The following is a 7,500-nucleotide window of genomic DNA, read 5'->3' on the forward strand; positions in this document are numbered from 1 at the left end:
AAAAGCCACTTGTGTCTTCTGTGGCCTTCCATGAAGACCTATTGCCGTTCCCTTGGCAACCTGACCAAAAGCCCCTTTGCCAATGATCTTTTCTGTAGTAACTTGTTCTCTAGCAAGCTCCCAAGAACGTGTCGAAGGATGAAGAGGCGCATATTCACTGATTTGTGCGGCACTTTGTGAAGTATTCTCCCTTGTATCTTTTGACATGTCTTGTGAGCGAGAAGCCTGATTCAGTGCCATGTATTGGCTTTGAGGAGAAACTTCAGCGTTTTCTATCCTTGCGGGAATCTGGTCCGATCGGAGATCAGACATTTCAACTCCAGTCTATTGCACGAAAACAGTAATTAACATTATTGATTCACTTATTTGTAAATTACATAACTTGGAAATTAGTTTTGAGTCTTTGTACATTTTTTTTTAAATCAAATGCACTTTAATTATGTGCTTGTAGATATCCGACATACAGATCGCTTATATAAATAAACAGGATACTAACTGAGTTGAGTCCGCAGATGCTTTTAAAATACAGTCTAGAATGTTTGCTTATGTATTCACAGGCTTAGAAAATATTTTCTGTTGGTCTGTAAAGACCTACATTTATTTTGGCTCCTTTCCCGTAAGATGATGCTTGATATATCCTAAATAAATAACGATAAGAATAAAAAATCAATCTCAAAGGTAATGGACATGAGCCCGGCTAAGGTTTAGTTGAGTTCGTCGTTTACTGGTCTTACATATAAAACGGACCGCAGTATAAAGTTTAATTTCTGACCGGCCACAAAGTTGACTTATCAAAAAAAGTGCCTATCTGATCACCGTAGAAAGGTGGCCTTAATATGGTAGATTTCATCACGATGGACAAGTCTTTAAAAACAGCATGGGTTAAACGTTTAAATGAAGCTCGTGATAACAAATGGTGTTCCCTCTTCAGTCAATATTTCCTTTCTAGGGATTTTCACAAAATATGACCATTTTTATATCGATTATAATTTTCGACAACACACAATAATTACTTGGTAAAGAGTCAGCTAACACGCTTACCTATCTCTTTTTGCCGTCCCTAAATGAAAAACAAAACAGAAGAGGTTATAATACTTCGCATTGTTTAATAGTCTCACATTGGAGGGAAAAAGTACAGAGAACTGGTCAGCACCTCTTCCCGTTGAAGAAACAACATAGCATTATTTCGTTTGTCTCTCGACGTACTCACGTGTGATGGAGATCGCGACGTTTCGACTGCATACTGCTAGTCTTCATCAGGCGATAAGGTCGACTGGTTGTGCGTTAGCTTATAAAGCACAGTTCACTTGGCTAGATAAAAGACCAAAAATCATCTAAACTCTACCTCTGATATATTGTGCTTTATAAGCTAACGCACAACCAGTCGACCTTATCGCCTGATGAAGACTAGCAGTATGCAGTCGAAACGTCGCGATCTGCATCACACGTGAGTACGTCGTGAGACAAACGAAATAATACTTTATTATTGTACTCTACCACGATGAATAACCACAACATTTTTTACGACATTAATATAGCATTGTATTACAGGTGAACCCTTTAAATACGGTCAGCAAAGAGACAGGGATGAGTGTCCGGATCATGATATATATCAGAGGTAGAGTTTATATGATTTTTGGTCTTTTATCTAGCCAAGTGAATTGACTATGTACATAATAGGAAGGTGTCCGTATCATCGAGGTGTCCATTAGGAGATGTTTGATTGTTTTAAAAGTACAGAGAGATATGGTTTCTTTGGAGAAATCCAAACAACCTGTAAAAGCCAATTAACTACTTCTAGATTACTAGATACATTAAAGATTCTAAGTGATGGTGAAAGCCAGATGGAGTATAAAGTTTCTCTGTAGAACTAGCAGGTTGGGAAAGATTGTTAATTGGCAAATCAGTCCTGTTATGGTGTCAGCAAAGGCGTGGTCACGTTAAAATGCTAAAAAAGGCTATAGCCGTGACGTATTTACAAATGTCGCTTACCTTTCTTGTGAAGCCATACGATGTAGACAACAAGAGCAATGATTATGACAAAAAGGATGCCGATCACAACTCCTAGTACAATGATGTAGTTGCAAGAGCAGCCATTGCTAGCATGAACTATCACAATAGAAACTATCCATCAGGTCCTTTTAAAAGGGCTTACTTTGAAAGCTTTTGTTAAGCATGCTATATAAGTCTATGTCTTTTTGTCTGCCTGCCTCTTTGTCTACCGTATTTATTCGATTAAGCCCCCTGGGTGCTTATTTGATTTTTGGACCTTGAGAGTGGGCGCTTATTCGAGGTGGTGCTTATTAAATTTTCACGATTTTCAGCAAATTATAAGTTTTTTTGTAACAAAACAGTAAAACATAACACAACGTAAAGGTGTACCAAAGCAGAGTTTTAACTGTTCTTGAAAGTTTCTGTAAAATACTAAGAAAATTCGGTCATGGGGAAAGTCTTCTTAAAAGTTCTTAGTCAATTTCAATAATAAATACTCCTCTTGTACACTTCAGTTTTTTGTATGGTGGGGGTGGGCGCTTATTAACTTTTCCTACCTTCAGGGTGGGCGCTTATTCGAGATGGGCGCTTATTCGAGGTTGGGCGCTTAATTGAATAAATACGGTATCTGTATATCTGGCCGCCTGTTCGTCCGTCCGTCCATCCATCCATACGCTCGTCTGTACTTCTGTTTCGTTGTTTGCATGTTGTTTTAATCCAAACCTGTATCAGGTTTACAGAAGTATTAAATTTCGTTTAGTGCGATCCTAATATCAAATACAAAACCGTATGTACGTACAGTTTTCTCTTGGCGCGTATATTTCAGATTGCATTGGTGCTAGTTATTAGGTTTAAAATTTAATTTGTAATGAAAGTTTTAGTTAACTTTTCTATCAGCTGGTCTCTATCTATTTTAGACCTTTTGTAAGACGGAATTGTATTGCAAGGGATCGTCATGCTAGACCTTTATAACATCATCGAAAAAAACGGCATCAGATATACAAAATGGTATGGCAACTTACTGGCCGAGGAGCTGGTGGGTGTAGTTTTGCCAGTGGCTGCTGTTGTTGCTCTTTCAAATCGTGTACCTTCTATGGATGACGCATTTAAATTTAAATCTCCAAGCATTCCATTCTTGGTAGCACCTCGAAGTATAGAAAGAACTTTGCTTTCACTGACAGTTGAACTGAACTTCAGCGCCAGATAAACAGTCAAACTTCCACATCTTGGAAGAAGCATACATCAAAAGTGACAAACTGACTTACAAACAAAATAATGATAGAAAGACCTAACACAGCACGTTATCAATATAAAACACCATAGATACCTGACATTAATCAGTTTTGCACTTTTGTAGCCATTTTCACCAGCAAAGACTTTGTTGATCTAAGTAAAATACAAATGTTAACTTCTGGACAGTGTTTGTGAGAAAGTTGCAGTAACCGGGAAGTTAACTTTTGGTTAAAATCGAGGTAGAAACGAGGTCTGGGACCCATTATATTGAGTGAAATTAAAACTTATTGCTTTCCGAGCCTTAAAGAGCGAATTACAGCCCAAATACGAAGAATGCGCAATGCGCAAATCACTGCGCAATGAAATGGAAGGAATGGAACGAGTTTGTGACTTCATAATTTGTGTTTGAAGACGACCGCAGACCGATTCCGCAGGCCACACTGGTTGTCAAAGTTCGAGGCAATAGACCAATCTTGCAAACCTAAATTTTTACATGCTAATGAGAATCGTAAAATACTAATAATTAAGAAAGAACAATAGAGACTCCTGATTTGTTTTCATCCAGCGTGAAATGCGAATGAGAAAGAACAATAGAGACTCCTGATTTGTTTGCATACCAGCGTGCATATTACCTGTCTCACGTTATATGCAAAACGACAGCAAACAAAACTTTGCCGAAACGTCGACTGATTGGTTTAAATTGATCACAATTAAACAATAGAGTGTTTCTGTTGAGGAACTATTAGCTGATAGTTGCCCCTTGGAAATTTGATGTTCTTAAAGGAGAAGTTCACTCCAGAATGACCATTAATTTTTTTTACGCCAATAAAAAGTTTATGCAAAGATATGTTATTCACCAAAATTTCAGCTTCTAACGAGCGCTTAAACCCTACGAAATCCTTTTCTGAAGTAGCCCAAAACTCGACAACTGAACGCCGCCGTCTTGGAGCTGTTAATGTATGCGTGACGTCAAAGAGCTCAGCCTGAAGTTCGGCGGGAAAATTTTAATTACTTCAAACTCCTTGTTTCTTTGTAGTGGCTTTTGTTTGTCAAAATGCCTGTTTGTGCAGCTCCATCTTGCTTAAACAGAGCTCCAAGAAATACAAAAAGAGGTATTTCCGTTTTCACCATCTTTCAATATTTAAATAACAATTGCTCAAAACCGGACACAAATATTTTTGTGTTCCGGCGTTAAATCGGGGTCCGATCGAGTTCATTATCGAAGTGCAATTTTCTGCAACTTTTTCAGGTTGATCTATTATTACCTATCCTTCGAGACCCTCGATTTTTCTCGTCGTCCCGCTCGACAATCTGTCTCTGGGTCTCCGAGGATGATCATGTTACCAATGTTGCAGTATTGCATACGGTACGTGCATGTTGCAATCAAGATTTGTGACAAACAGAACATAAACAACCAATAAGTCCATAAACGGCAATGTCGCCAATGTCCTTCGCGTCCTCCTCCACTGTTCGCGTCAATCATGACGACATGAACGCGAACATTGCTGTTTCGTTTTGTTTACAGCATCCATCCAAGTTATTTTACGCCGGACGTTTCCTTGGACATTATAAAAAATTGCCAAAGTAGCAGACCGTACCAGTTTGTCGTAGCAGTGCTACTGAAAAGAATATATTTACTTGTTTGCTTGACCACAAATAATCGCCGGGACCTCGATCAAACGCCCCCAGGGTTTATTTAAAAGTAAGCAGTTTTGACCCGGCGTTTATACGAAGCCGGCGTTTAATCGGGGAGCCGCGTTTAATCGAGAAAATACGACGAAGTCAACAACAACAACAGAGAGTTTCTCTGGTTGATTAAAAATCCTCCCTGAAATAAAGTAAAAAAGTGAAATAGCATAATCGTAACATTGGTTGGTATTGTGGGTATTTTCACTCAGGAGACTGTATCTGTGATCTTCTTCGAAGCAGTCTTCCGTATAGTTTTCGGAACACACAAATATTTATGTCCGCTTTGCCAGGAATTTTTCGTTTCTGCCCATTCTTATAATCCATTCGTGAGCATTTTTTCTTTTTTCTTTTTTCCCAAAGGAATCATCACATGATCTGAATTGGGTGGCAACAATGATGTAAACACGTTAGCCGAATTGGTCTATTGAAAGCCGAAATTTAACAAACGAAACAAAACCAGACAAGAAACTCACTAAATGCGGTGAATTTGGTTGTTGTTTTTTGTTTGTAGGGGCGCTTGTTTACATCCTCGGAGACCCAGGGGCAGTTGGTGGGGCGAAACGAAGGAAAACAGGGCAGAAATCGTAGCGACCATCCTCGGAGACCCAGGGGCAGTTAGTGGGGCGAAACGAAGGAAAACCGGACAGAAATCGTAGCGACGAAAGTTTTCAAGGACGGCCGTTCTTGAACTCTTTCGTCGCTACGATTTCTGCCCGGTTTTTGTTTCGTTTCCTCAGAAACGATACGGTATTATTTTGGATTCGAGGTGAACTATTTACACAGTGGAGGCTACTATCCAATCAGGAGAACGCTCGCAACCACAAAGTAAATAAGTTTGACCGAAGGCAATTAATTTCCTAAAAGCATGTTCTTCAAATATCGGAAAGATAATCCTCAGCATGAACAAAAAATATTGAGATTCCTTACAAATACAAATATCCGACGACTGCAATGGTTTTAGGTTTGATTAAAGCGATGTATTGGAAAAAAATTAGAGTAAGCTCTTTTAGCGTTTAATTGTAAAGTAAACATTCTAGAGATTTTCTGAAACGGAAGAAAACTTTCACCAATCAGAGTGTTTGCAACGCAAACAAAAGCGTGACGACATGGCATATCCGCCGTGTTTGCTCGCACGGAAGGGCTAGTGTGCCCCGAAAACGGGTAAGTTGATTGAAGAGAAGAACATCATGCAGGAGATTTACAAAGTTTTTTCACTTCATGTAACAGATTAATGTATAAATGTGTATAGGAAAATTCATGGCATCTTCGACGTCACAAGCCGCGCGAATACACGCAAAATTTCGTGGGTTTTCGCGTGGACGTATCCGGAATTGCGTGATCAGTGTCACGTGAATCGCGAAACCATTCGAGTCGGCACGAAAAGTTCAAATTTCGTATGGACAGTTTCGTATAGCAAGCTCAACTGCCATGTCGAACAATATTTATCTCCTTGATGTAAAGCTCAAGATTAACTACCGCGACTGCTGGATACTGAAGTTTTCTGAGATGAAATTAACAATATAAACATTCTTTGCATTACTCAAAGCCATCGCGGTCTGATCGAAACTCCACGGCATCGCCAAAAATGCAAATCGTAATTAGCAACTTGGCTGTGTCTTATTCTGTGGAAATAATTTCATATTTGCCATAACAGCTTCCAGCGCGGATCGAGACGAACGAGCAAAATAAAATCCAGTTTTGACTAAACACTTCTGGATGTATTTAAATCCCGGTTAAACATCTGTGTATGGTAGCTTTTTTACATTAATTTGCCCTTGTTGTTTACGTGTCGAAGTTAAGTGACCACACGTATTTTTTGGAAGAAATGGCTTCGAAACAGTGTATTTGTGCTTATCTCTGTTATTGTCGACTAGGGTTTTGGTTTATTTAGAATTTGGCATTTATTTGATTTGAGCATGTGCCTTGAGCATGTGATCAATTTAGAGATCAATTTAGAGAAGTATATACCTCAATATTTTTGTCAATAGGTAATAGTTTTATCTACGATTATATTGATAGGAACGTATTATTTTCTGTAGTTATTTTTTCATTAATAAAAAAGTGTTCTGCAGAAAAAATCATTTTAATTTTCATTGGATGACGGTAAAAAAGGTGAAGGCAAGCTCCCTTTATTTAACTTTATTTAGAGAGAAAGACACATTCTTTTTCTATAAGGAGAAATATTAATGTGTTACTTGAACTCTACCAAACTGTAGCAGGTCTGAGTTGATGCCTCCTTCACATAAAATGGACAGTAGGCGTTAAATGGGAAGTTACTACTGAATATGAAGTTCTTTTTATTCTTCACTCACGCATAAATTCAGCAAATTCAACATACACTAGGACCTCCAAATTAAAATAAACCCCAAACCCACCTCTCCTTAAACATTATGCTATTCTCACCCTTCCGCAATCTGGAAACGAAACACTATTTCTTTTTGAAATAGCTGCTTGTTGAGTCTAATGCTTGCGTGCGCTTTGCGCATGCGCATTAGACTCTTTGTTATATAAAAAAAAGCTGTTAGCAATCCCAAGGGAATGGTTCGGGATCGATAATCGTTCGCTGTAATGTAGAAAACAATGATC

General features: G+C 38.6%; 2 protein-coding genes and 1 pseudogene across 4 annotated transcripts in view; 1 reads left to right on the forward strand and 2 right to left on the reverse strand.

Moving 5' to 3' along the window:
• The window catches only part of LOC144662800 (fibroblast growth factor receptor 1-A-like), a 254,321-nt gene that overhangs the window by 97,466 nt on the left and 149,355 nt on the right, over positions 1-7,500 (reverse strand). The gene's annotated exons all lie outside the window — the stretch shown is intronic.
• LOC144662809 (uncharacterized) overlaps positions 1-7,500 on the forward strand; it is a 122,645-nt gene that overhangs the window by 66,194 nt on the left and 48,951 nt on the right. The window lies entirely within an intron of this gene.
• The window catches only part of LOC144662804 (uncharacterized), a 50,122-nt pseudogene that overhangs the window by 21,107 nt on the left and 21,515 nt on the right, over positions 1-7,500 (reverse strand). Inside the window, exons 6-8 of the transcript XR_013572526.1 lie at positions 3,320-3,378; positions 3,015-3,217; positions 1,993-2,109 (exon numbers count right to left, since the gene is read on the reverse strand). The product of XR_013572526.1 is annotated as an uncharacterized LOC144662804 (transcript). The remainder of the gene's footprint in view (positions 1-1,992; positions 2,110-3,014; positions 3,218-3,319; positions 3,379-7,500) is intronic.

The sequence above is a fragment of the Oculina patagonica genome, chromosome 8 (genome assembly GCF_052425735.1).
Source record: "Oculina patagonica isolate OP01 chromosome 8, crgOcupat, whole genome shotgun sequence".
NCBI classification, from domain to species: Eukaryota; Metazoa; Cnidaria; class Anthozoa; order Scleractinia; family Oculinidae; genus Oculina; species Oculina patagonica.